Below are 13,451 nucleotides of genomic sequence, written 5' to 3'. Positions count from 1 at the left end.
TCCCAGTAGGGCTCACTTCTGTCCCTGAGTATGGTTTCCTGAACATTGATTCTACTCAGCCCTGGATTCTACCTTCTGAGCTTTCTGTTCTGTCCCCTGAAGTTACATTTCCTTTTCAGGAAGGGTGACTGACCCAGTGCAAATAGCCAAGGTTTAGAACTATAAAAAAGTGTATCCTTTTTTGAGATTTTTAAAAATCCAATCTGGATGTTTTATTAGTACCACCTAAAAGCAAGATCCCTAATATTTTTTGAGACACCAGGTGAAGTTTTGGAAAGCATGTGTGGACTCTGGGTGCCTCTTAGTTCTTTGAGCACACTTTTTATCTGCTGACAAGTTTTAATAGGTACCCTCTTTTTAAAAAATATTTTTAATTGATTTCAGAGAGAAAAGGAGAAGGAGAGAAATATTGAAACATCAATGTTGAGAGAGAATCATTGATCGGCTGCCTCCTGCACACACCACCACTGGGGATCAAGCCACAATCCCAGCATGTGCCCTGACCTGGAATTGAACCGGTGACCTCCTGGCTCATACTCAATGCTCAACCACTGAGCATTAAGGTACCCTCTTAAAACCTTTCAGAGATCTGAAAAAAAGTATTAAAGTTGCACTCTTGACCTATAAATTTAGTTCAGGTCTGATTTCACATTGAGATTTTTTTCCCCACCAGAGACTAATATGTATATATTAATAATATTGATGAGTAATATTTTTATTTTTTATTGCCTAAATCATCTAAATTTTGCTTGCAACTACAAGTTCCTTCTTTGGTTCATCTCTCTTCCTGTGTTTTAACACATGGAGCTATAAAAATGTAAGGTGACTTCCTTATTATTCTGCGTGAAAATCTCCTAAACCAGAACTGCAGGTGCATTAAGTACACTTTCTATCTTCCTAGTTGTTCATTGTAAGTAAGGTTTTGCCAATTGTTCTTCAATTAGACAATGTGAGTCACCCTTTCTCCAACTCCCGAGAATAGTTACCTGAGAACAGTCTGCTCTCCTAAGCTTCTTTTGTAGTCTCCTCATCACCCTCTCAGCTCTGCCTGTCACACTGCCTCAAAGCCAAGGATGCATGTTTAGGTTTTTGTTTTGAAATACTGCCAATGTGACACACCACCATGTGCCAATTTTTCTATCCGTTATTATGAAATGACTCCAAAACTCTGCTTTAAGGTAATGGAAAATTATGATTTCTCATAAACCTCAGGGGTAGGTAGGCAGTTCCTGACTGGTTTCATTTAGGCTCACTCATGGAGCTGAATTTATCTGGAAAATCAGCTGGACTGGATTCTCCAAGACAGCCAAGAGTCTGCTTAGGTTCCAGAATCTTAGGATATTATTTATACTAAAAAGTGGGAAGCAAAGTCACTACCATAAAATTTTATGAATAATAATAGGTACCTTAAATATAGGATTCAAATATTTATCCTAAAAGCGAACAAAAGGAGGTATAGAAGGCAAGTTTCACATATATTTTGCTAAATGAGATATTCTTAAAAGCATAAACTGTGACATGAAAAAACTGACTGAGGTAAAAAGAATAGTGGTGTGAAGTTGCATACATTAAAAAAGAACAGAGCATAATAATGTTTATAAAAGTATAAAATATTAAAAGGGAATTTACTTATAACCTCATATGTACTAATATGTAATAATGGAGAAAAATGATCATAAAATAGATATAGGAAGAAAAGTTGCAATAACAGCCGTCTGTATTCCAACTTGTCTAATAAAACTGCCAAGTTGAGAGGTTGATTCTGTGTAATTCCCTAAGAAACATGTGATATCATTTCATTTAAACTTCACATTTGGCTCCATAGCTTCCCAGCTACAGGAAGAATGATTCTTGATGACATTTATAATAGTACTTGTAGGATTATGAACCTAATGGTTTCTTTTCCCAAATGGTGACATTGGGTAAAGTAATATTTGCCAATTTAATGCATTACTGCTAAGGAATTAGCATTTCAGCCACTAAATGGGGCATTTTAAATATATTTTCTCATTCCTGCTTATTTTAGCATTTTCTGAAAAAGCAAGTGGCCAAATAGAGATTCCCTTGCAAATATCATACACTTTTAAAGGAAGCTGCTTTGCAAATATATGCTTCTTACTATTTTCTCAACCTCCAAATCCATCAAAGAGAAAAATAAAAAAGGATTATGGGCATTCCCTTAGGGACTGTATCAGTCACTGCATGGAGCTGGGGATATGATGATGGCCCCTCTCCTCCAATAGGAGTCAATTATTTGCTTCATGTACCTCTAAAGCAGTGGTTCTCAACCTTCTGGCCCTTTAAATACAGCTCCTCATGTTGTGACCCAACCATAAAATGATTTTCGTTGCTACTTCATAACTGTAATGTTGCTACTGTTATGAATCGTAATGTAAATATCTGATACGCAGGATGGTCTTAGGCGACCCCTGTGAAAAGGTCGTTCGACCGCCAAAGGGGTCGCGACCCACAGGTTGAGAACCCCTGCTCTAAAGGAAAATTTACAAGGAAATAATCTGATGCAGACTTAAAGCGATATTGAAGGTGATGTTCTGCTGGCATATATGATGGGGACTCTTCTATTGGAAAGTAACACAAGTGGTTGGCAATTGTAAAGGCATATCAGACCCTGATTTCTTATCCTCTGTGTTTATATAGTACTTTTACTCTGAATCGCTGGGAAAACTACCCAATTTCTAAGCTGAAGACTGTATTCAATGCTATGCAATACAGGTCAAGACTATTGTAATAGAGGAGAGCGACTGGACTCAACTCCGTTGAAACAAAAAGGTGAGAGAGTTTTTAATCACTGAAGTGAGCGGAAGGATGCTGGGGGTAGGGGACATGGGTCAATGTGATAAGGTCTTCTGGTATTTGCTAACTGGTGCTCTCTGAAGTTAAGCTTCTACTCTCACACAGAGACTTGGAGATAGAGTCCTGTCTTCATGGTTCCATTTCAAAGACACTGCTCTCAGGTTCTTGAGAAAAGCATTTTTTCTTTGTAAAACTGGCAAGAAGCTGGGAGATTTACATCTCAAAGAGGCAGTTCTGAAAGAATTTACAAATGCAAGTTTTCTAAGGTAAATGTTCTAAGAAAAGGGAGCTCAGGGCCTTATAATTGGCAAGAAAGCTGTCTAAAGTTTAGTCCAGCTGAGGGAAATGCGAAGATCGTCTTAGTCAGCAAGCATATTAGATATTCCTGTGCATCTACTTTTATGCAGAGAAATATATTTAGGTATTTCATCAGATTACTGAGAATTTCAAGTGGTAAACATATTTCCAACTTTAACTTAAATTCCTATTCTGAACAAAAAGTCTCATCAATATATTACCGATATTCCAAATCTGTGATTAAAACTGAAATTACATTTCTGTATCACCTCTGATTTCTTCTCTAGATTTCTTCAGGTAAGTAAATGTAGATACTATTTTTTTCAAAATTTTAAAGTCAAATGCTCAAAGTCAGCTTGACTTATTTCCTTGTGTTAACAGAGGAGAGTAGACCTTGTCTCCCCCAGTTGTTAGTGGGAGTGGAATTCTTGTGATATCCCAAGAAAAAAGAAATTTCTGAGAATCACCAGAGAGAATGAGTGATTTTTATTTCATGGAATTAAATTCCCGAGTTTCCAAAGTCCCATTTCCCTTTGCCCAGACATAGAAGAACTGTAGCTGTGGCTTCAATAGGGCTAGAATAAAAATCAGTATCCAGAGTTTCCTTTCCTTGTCTGCACAGTCCAATTCAGCATTAGGCTAGCTGTAGTCCATCAGTCCATTGCATGTGGGGTCTGCATGGCTGTGGACCATACAGGCAAATGCAAGAAAGCCAAGAGCACAAGAGCAAGAGTCAAGAGAAAGTAATTCTTTGTGTAAGAGATTATGTATTCCCAAATTTTTGCACATTTGCAATGGCCACACCCATCCTGGCCAATGATTTCTGTTTCCAAGTGTGATTTACAGACACATACCTTCCCTATGTCACCCTAACTGATTGCACATGTGTCTATCTTCTCTTTGCTGGATCCCTTCCCCAATTGTTTTACAGGGAATAGGCTGGTCATCCCATGGGGAGTGCAAATTTGCAGCTTCCTGGTGAGGCTGCCCATGTGACACGCCTATAATATCTGGCCTTTCCTTTCCTTGTTTTCTGTTATTAATTATTAGCGAATTACAACAGTATCACTCACACTTACACCTGAATCACACTTTCTTTCCTTTTAATTATTTTCCAATTCCTATAATTGTAAAGATCAGAATGCCTTACCCATGAATCCCTTTCCTTTCATTTTGAAATCATTACCTTGAGATTCAATTTACCTCTACAGGCTCTAGAAAAACAGACTTCCTTTATTCTTAATCCCTCAACCTATTTTAACAACATTATCAATTAAACTTGCTTAAAGGTCATAGGTATTATTACTTTCTTATTTAAAGCCTTTGATCGCTCTTTTTTGCCTAATTATTTACTAATTAATATATACCCTGAGTCTTTCCAAAGAGGAGTTTTGTTTTTGTTTTTATTTTCTTTCTTTCCTTCCCTTGAGAACTGTTCATTACTTCCATTTGTACCTGCCCCAGATAGTGTATTCTAGGGAACAAATCTGAGAAGAGATACATGGTCTGGTTCCACCATCGTATGGTGCAGCAGAGAAGACAGACTGTTAAACTAAGGCTTAAAACAATGTGTGATAAATGCTGAGATGATGAAAGCACAGGTGTCAAAGTAGTATTTTGTCTAATTAAATATGGAGTTTAAGGCCGACCTCCTTGAGAAACTGATTTAGAATTACTAGTAGAGCTGAAAAATGATGAATGTTTAGTCACATAATAAGGAAGAGGATTCCAGTGGAAAAGCCAACAGATCACAAGTGACAGCTTATAGGAAAAAGAGAGAATAAAATGTTTTATCAATCTAGAAATAATTGTGTAACTAGTTCTTGACTAGATGGGAGAGAATTGTGAGGGATAAGGCTTAAGTGGCATGTAGATAACAAAAGACATAATAAGTCATATCTAGCTTTTCAGATTCTACTTTGAAGTGAAAGGGGGAATAAATAAATATTTAAAATAAATGAGTCATATGGTCACATCCCTAATTTTGAATGAATGCAATGGCTAATGGATTCAGTAGGGATCATACACAAGGTAGAATATCCAGCTAGCTGTCTATTAGAAACAATAAAAGATACTGGTGACCTAGATTTACATAAACCCCATAAGGATCCAGGGAAGCTGACATATGTGAATGATATTTTAAAGGTACAGTGGATAGGACTTTCTAAGAGTTTGGTTATCTTAAAGAGGAGCAGAAAAGAGTAATTGGGTTGCTCTTAAAGCACCTGTGAATCTCTGTGGTATCATTTACTCATAAGGCTGACATTGCAGAAAGAACTGCATGGTGACAATGACGGTTCAGTTTTAGGGGTTTTGATTTTGAGGTGTTTATTAGACATTCTAATATTTGCTTATAAATGTCTGTATTTTGGAAAAGACTTCTTGACTGGAAATATATATTAAGAAAAAATGTACATGTATAATCATTTGGGGAACAGACAGAGGATAAGTGGGTCCATGATGGACTCCAAAGAATATAAATATTTAGAAAATGAAGTAACATTTATGGAGAAACTGGCAAAACAGCCAGATATGTACATAAGGCAGAATAGCCAGATATGCACATATTTTACTTCATTTATCTGTGAGTAAAGATTATTATGGAGATGCTTTCAGATGTAGGAGCCTCTCTAAAATGCCTAGTTTGTGTGGGCTACAGCCCTGATTCTTTGCTTCTGGTCTCTCTGGGTGCTTTTCCCCACTGAAGTCTGCCAACCTCAGGATTATTCCTGAATATTAGAGTTTGGGCTTTAAGGTAGCAGAATTCCATGATCTTGTTCTTAATATCTATACTTTTACCCTTCCTCCTTTTCCAAGATAATTATGAAAAAAATTACTGATAAACCTATGCTTTTAAAACATTCAAGAGAAGGCACTGCCCATAATTTAATAGGATTCATTACCCAAATTATCTAACATTAAACTAGCGGATTCTATCCTAATATGTACTGTATTAAAGATTAAGCTCTCTAATATGAGAACTCAAAAATTTAAATTATTTACTTACAGTTTGTTGGTTGAAATTATAGTTGTGCCCCACTTTTCTTTAACAGAAAATAATAATTACTATAGGGAATAATATTCTAGCGGCTGAAAGTAACCCCTGGCCTACAACCAACAAGAAAATGGACATGTTCGTACTATATTGCAGGAAACGGAACTCTGCCAATAACCTGAATGAACTGAGAAGATCCTGAGCCTCAAGTTAAATAGCAATCCCAACTGACACATGGATTTCATCATGAAGGTCTCTGAACAGAGAATGTAGTTAACCAATGACTGAAATCTTGACCCATGGAAACTCTTAGGTAATATTTTTTTGTTGTGGTGAGACCCTAAGTCTATGGTAATTTGTTACATAGCAACAGAAAACTAACAATGATACTAAGGAAAGTCATTCCCAATCAAGTAAAAGCAGTGAGTGTCAAGTTTAATGTACTGTGTAATTTCTTTGGAGAATCTGAACAGATTAATAACAACAAAAAAAGATGATGGCTTTGTCAAATATGTGAACATTATAGCACCAATTAGGCTTAACTTTGTTCAAAAAAACCCAAAGAACAACACTTTTTTTTTCTGGAACAAATCCTGCTAACCGACTTCCTTTTGTGATTGTGTGGTAGTCAGCACAGTCCAATCTGTTGAGAGATCACTGACTATAATGAAATTGCAGCTTCAGTGCTTTCTAATAGGCGCCTGCATACAGCACAGGTGGGCGAGCTATCCCTTCTAAATCTAATGTGTTTTCAACATGAAAATGGAAAATTTCCCATTACCTTTAAGATTATTCTGAAGATTCAGGGCTCATCATGCCAAACAGATGACTAAGCAGCCTCATTTATCTTAATTAAAGCTCATCTTCATCAAGATACTGCCTGTCAGAGGGAATATTCCTTGAAAGACAGTTCTTAGTCTTACCATCAGAGCATCAGTCACAAAAGAAGCACCATCAGGGTACATATTTGAATATTCAACTGAAAAGTGTTAAAATGAATAGCAAGCTCTGAAATATTATAGAATGGACCTCCATTTCTTGAATAAAACAGGCTAGTCATTTGATTCAAGTATTTGTAACTTGGTGTCTCAGCCCTTTTTTCAGACTTGGCACAAGGGATTATATAGGAAAACAATATAATCTCTTAAGTGAATATTAAGAGATATTCACTTAATATCTCTGGAAACTTTAATACAGATGGGATAAAATTAGGGTTACAGTTGTGAGTATGGGAAACAAAATTTATTCTTATATTACTTGTTATTGTGTGATTTTTCCATACGAATAACTGTAACCCTACTTTTACCCCACCCTGTATTGTGTAGCAGCACTGTCCTATTTCTTACACAAAACAAAATATGGTTTAAAAATAATGTATATAAATAACATGCTTGTGACCATGAAAACTAGTAAAAAATATCAATTTACATCTTCATTATACAACTCTTTACTCTTCCTATGGTAATAGGAGTAAACATCATATCCTTTGCCATGTAACTTTTCAGTATACTCCCATTTGGACTTGTAACTTGCTTTGTAAAATGGTATGTTCATATCTGTGATGTAAGCAAAGGCCTGTACATTTGGGCTTGTTCTTCTATGCCTCTGCAATGATTATGAAAAATACATGTTCAGCCAACCCACTATTCCCAGAAGGAGAATGACTGACACTTGGAGCAGAGTTTCGCCTGGATCTATTAATTCCCAATTCACTCATAGTTAACATCAGCAGAGACATTCACCCAGACTCAGCCTGCATTAGCAAACTGCCATCCAACCTTCAAATCTGTGAATTAATAAATGCTTATTTTGTATGCTGCTGAGGTTTAATGGTTGCCTACCATATAGCAATTTTATCATAATAGCTAATTGATACACCTTCCAAAGTCCACGTGATATATAAAACACCAGAAGAAGAAAAAATTAGGAATCATTATTGAGTCTAAGTCACTGGAAATTTTAAAGCTGTTTAAGGATTTTGAAGCTATTAATAACAACAGTTCTAGTAGGGCTTTTGCATCAACAATCAAAACTTGATAGCTATCTGTGAAATGTGATTCAAAGTAACTCAAATTAAAATGCACATGCCTTCATGAATGGAAGTGCAGACTGATGGTAGTGTAATTGGTAAATTCACCTTTGAAAATTATTGTTTACCAATTGAACATATGAATATTATAGGTCTCACTGAATCCATTTCTTGGTATACATACAAAGAAACCTGTACAAATGTGAATAGACAAGATATTAAATTATGTTAATAAAATTCAATATTAAACAAAATTATAAATAACCCAATGCATGTCAATAAGAGAGGACATAAGAATATTAGTCAGAAATTATAAAAATCAAACTATAGCTATAAAAAATAAAATGAGTAGATATATGCAACAACTAGAATGAATCTCCAGAGAATTATACTGAGTGAAAAGAAAGCCAATACCAAGAGGTTATATAATGGAAGATTCCATTTATTCAACTTGAAATGACAAAATTCTAGAAATGGGGAACAGGTTAATGGTTACTTGGGCTACAGATGAGAGAGAGGCAATGTGAAGTGGTTGTGGTAATAAACCTGAGGCTTTTGTGCTAATTGAGTAGTTCCTTACTTCCACTATGGTGGACACAGTACATGAATGTATGTATGCAATAAAATTGTATAGAGTCATATTCAATACAACACACACACACACACACACACACACACACACACAAATGAGTACAAGAAAACCTGGAAAATCAGAATATCTTATCAATGGCATACTCAGTTGCTTGCTGAGACTTTGGTCAGTTTTTTTTTCTTCCTTTTCCCTTTATGTTCTCTATTTTGAATAGTTTATATCACTATGTCTTCTGCTTCATAAATATTCTTCTGCAGGATCCAATTAATTATCTCCAACATTGCATATTTTATCCAAACAAGTGTTATTTGGATCTTTTGAGTATATTCTGAGTTTTTTTTAATATGCTCATGCTTCCCTCTACTTTCTTGAATATATTAATCACAGTCATAACAATTTTAACATTCTTGTCTACTTATTCTATCATCTGTCATTTTGGGGAGCTATACCTATTGTTGGGCTTCATCTCATTAAGAATATCACAGTAGATCTGAAACTAGAGCAGCCTGTAGTCTAGGATTATGATGACCCATTACTGAATTATATTCTTCTGAGTTCTCTGCCTTTCATCTGATTTATAACCAAGGTCTTTGTTTTCTTATTTTAGTTTTCCATTCTGTGTGGGACCAGAGGTTGTTCTGCTTTCTCGTTTCCAGTAGTACTTTCCAGACTTTGGATATTTTCCTCCCACCTGTATTCTGATTACTGTTCAGCTGAAGAATAGTGGAAAAAGTTCTGATGCTCTTTCTCTCTTCATCTCTCTCCTGTTCATTCTGCTCTTTCCTCTTCTTCAAATATCTGGCTTGTGCATTCTAGCTGGTTTGTTTACCCTGAATTCTCAACTCTTTCTCCTTAACTGAGGAACTTTTTGGGGTTTTGTTGGGGTTCATCCTTTCTGTTCTGTGTCCTATAAACTCTCTCTAGGTGGTAAAATGGGACAATTGTAAGAATCACTTCATTTCCTTCTCTTGTTTAATGATTCACTGTTATGTGCTGTTTATTTTACAACTTCTAAAAACCTATTGATTAATACCTTTTATCTTTTTAAAATTTATCTTTATTGTTGAAAGTATTACAGATGTCCCCTCTTTTTCCCCATTGGCCATTCACATATGTTTTATCTTATCTTATATTAGTTAAAACATCAGGACACAGTGACTCCATCATGGCTATACGTTTTTATGCATAATATTTATTTCAGCAATTATTTCTGAATGGACTAGGGATAACATCATATTTTATTGCAACTAAGATTCCATTGATTGTTACATGCATTATTATTTTATGTACCATTTAGAAAAAATAAGATTTTTTTCACATGCGATCACCATATTCAGATTCAGACATACTAAATGTGAAAGGAAAAATGAGCACCATCAAGCTAATGAAACATGACCACATTGTAATATACGGTAAACAAGGATACTAAAAATTAAAATTCAGCCTGGATGGCATGGCTCAGTGGTTAAGCGTCGACCTATGGAGGTCACAGTTCAGTTCCCTGTCAGGGCACATTCCCGGGTTATGGGCTCGACCTCCAGTAAGGGGTGTGCAGGAGGCAGCCAATCAATGATTCTCTCTCTCCATCGATGTTTCTCTCTCTCTCCCTCTCCCTGTCTCTCTGAAGTCAATAAAAATATTTTAAAAAAAATTAAAATTCATGTTATCATATTTAACTATTTTCACCTTTTCTGGTTTATTAAATGCAACATAAATAGGTATTAAATATCTCTTTAAAATTGTTCTAGTCATCACACTCTTTTCCATGGGTGAGACTTGGCCTTTAAAAAAACTAAAAATTATTATAAAGAATGAGAATTTCTTCTCTTCATTTGTCTCTTAGTCTTTAAACATATCTTTCTGCAATTATGATAAATTGACCAATAAGCTCTATACACATACACAAATAAAGTATTTAAATGGCCTGGTGGTATTTCCTTAATTAATTGTATTGAAGGAAAATATAAAGGGGAATACATATTACAGTAAAACATCACTTTTAAAAGTGTATGTTTATCATATCACTATTCTGAAGCTGATCATTCACATTACTACATGTTCATATAAGTGAAACTGTGACAGATACCACTTCAAAATGCAATTCAAATTTGAAACCCTGTGGCAAGTCCACAGAACTTTCAATAGATTAACTAAATTAATTCTCACAATTCTTTGAATGATTGTTAGCTGAGAACATATAGTAAGTCTGGAAGAAACAATTACCTGATAGTACATAAGTATAACAAAAATGAATGTCTATACTAGATATAAACAACTTTCATAAAGTGGACAAGATATCATAAAATATGATCTTCCTAGTTCACTGTCATTATTAATAATAACTCTTTAAGTTCAGTACAAATGAAAGCTCTGATTTACTGCCTCACACTTCCAATAGGTATGTGAATTATAAAGGAAAGGAAACACGTTCTTCTTCCTGTGGTTTAGCTTCTATAATATTTCAAACATTATAGATACGTAAATATTTCTAGAAATGAATTTTAAATGAACTATGGGAAAAGTAAATCTCTAATGTACATAACCAGCCACAGTCAATTTCAATGTTCACTAATCAGTGGAGAAGGAAGGATCCTAACTCAATGTATCTGGATTTCTAGACCTTAATAATAATGTTGAAGTAAACAAATGAGCCATAATTATAGAGACAATTTTTGAGATAATGAGATATTTCATATCATCTGAGGCTTCATTACTAAGCATTCTTGTTAATGAGGTAGCTTATAGAAGTTTTAACTATAGTTTGAATAAAGGTCAGTATGCACACATTTGTATTATCATAAAATAAGGATTACAAAGTAATTAATTTCATGGTCCATAACTATGCAATTAAAAATATGAAGTCATCAAATTATCTAAAACTTCAAAGCCTGCATCCCTGGTGATCATTTAAATTAGCTACATTAGTGCATATTTCTTCTGCATAACTGGATGATGATTTGGGGTTACACTTTATGCTCACTGCCAAATCTATATAGCTTTTTGTCTTGACTATGTACTTCAAGGTCTCTTTTTTTTATGAAGGGCAGAAACTTAATAGATTCAGAAAGCAGATTATCTAATATCAATAATGGGAACCCCGGAAGTAGCAGTACAGAACCCAATTTATATCATATGAGCCAAATTATTTGATCTATTAAACAGAGATGATGAATATTCTTTTTTTAAATATATTTTATTGATTTTTTACAGAGAGGAAGAGAGAGGGATAGAGAGTTAGAAACATCGATGAGAGAGAAACATCAATCAGCTGCCTCCTGCACACCCTCTACTGGGGATGTGCCCACAACCAAGGCACATGCCCTTGACTGGAACCGAACCTGGGACCCTTCAGTCCACAGGCCGATGCTCTATCCACTGAGCCAAACCGGCCAGGGCTGAATATTCTTTCTATTCCTATAATTAGGTAAAATATTTGAAAATCAGTTACCATTTAAATAACAACATTCAACAAGTTTCTATTAAGAATTACCATGATTTTTATCATTAGTTATACAAGAAGTTACAAAACATAGCCCCTTGCTTTCAGGTATAACAGACTACGTCATCACTTTCAAATGTTACTATAGAAATCAAGTTCCATGCTATTTGATATTCTGATAGGGTTCAATGAGAGTGAAGCAAGTATCCAAATATATATATTTGTATGTATATGCATACATACAGGATGGGGCAAAAGTAGGCTGCAGTTTTAAGTAAAACACAGAATATATTATTATTTACTAATTATTGCATTATTTTCTATATGAACAACTATAAGCATACTTTTGCCCAGCCATATAAATATTTATATAGAGATTATATACACATATAATATATATACTATCAACCATCATAACATATATTTATTAAGAAAGAAATTATACCAGAAGATAAAAAACAATGGGTGGTCCCTAGTAAATTATCTCCAGAGTTATCCAAAGGTAATTTTAAAAAGTATTCATTGGCAGGAGTGGTCTTTGAAAATTGAGAAAAATGGCCCAGCCAGTGTTTCTCAGTGGTTGATCGTTGATCTATGAACCAGTTAAATTCCAGGTGAGGGCACATACACAGGTTGAGGGCTTGACCCCCAGTTAGGGAGTGTGTAGGAGGCAGCTCTCTCATCATTAATGTTTCTATATATCTCTCCCTCTCTCTTCCTCTCTGAAATCAATTTTTAGGAAAATGGTCAATGCCCATGAATCACTTCAGTGAAGTGAAAGGATACAACTGCATCCTGTATGTATAGTTATTTCATCCTAGGTCTCTATACATTTAATAATAGTTAACTGAATTCTGGATACAATCAATTAAGTATCACATTATTTCTAGGCTTCTGGGAAAGTATATAAATGTCTATTGAATAATGTGTCTTTGGATTTTAAAATACAAAGAATTCCATATGCTCTAATTTTTCCAAATGAACTAATGTTTTTGAAAATTAATAATGACACTTTTGTAACAAACAACACATGCTGGCAAGAATGTACACCATTGGTGGGAAGCAGACTGCTACAAACATTATGGAAAACAGTGTGGAGTTTCCTCAAAAAATAAAAAATGGAACTTCCATTTGACCCAGTGATCCCGCTTCTAGGACTATATCTTAAAGCCTGAAACACACCAATCAGAAAGAACACATGCACCCCTATGTTCATAGCAGCTTTATTTATAACTAGAGGCCCGGTGCACAAAAATTTGTGCACTCGGGGGGCGGGGGGAGGGGG

This window comes from Myotis brandtii, unplaced genomic scaffold (assembly GCF_000412655.1).
Source record: "Myotis brandtii unplaced genomic scaffold, ASM41265v1 scaffold919, whole genome shotgun sequence".
Taxonomy (NCBI): Eukaryota; Metazoa; Chordata; class Mammalia; order Chiroptera; family Vespertilionidae; genus Myotis; species Myotis brandtii.
Note: the sequence above shows the minus strand (reverse complement) of the source record.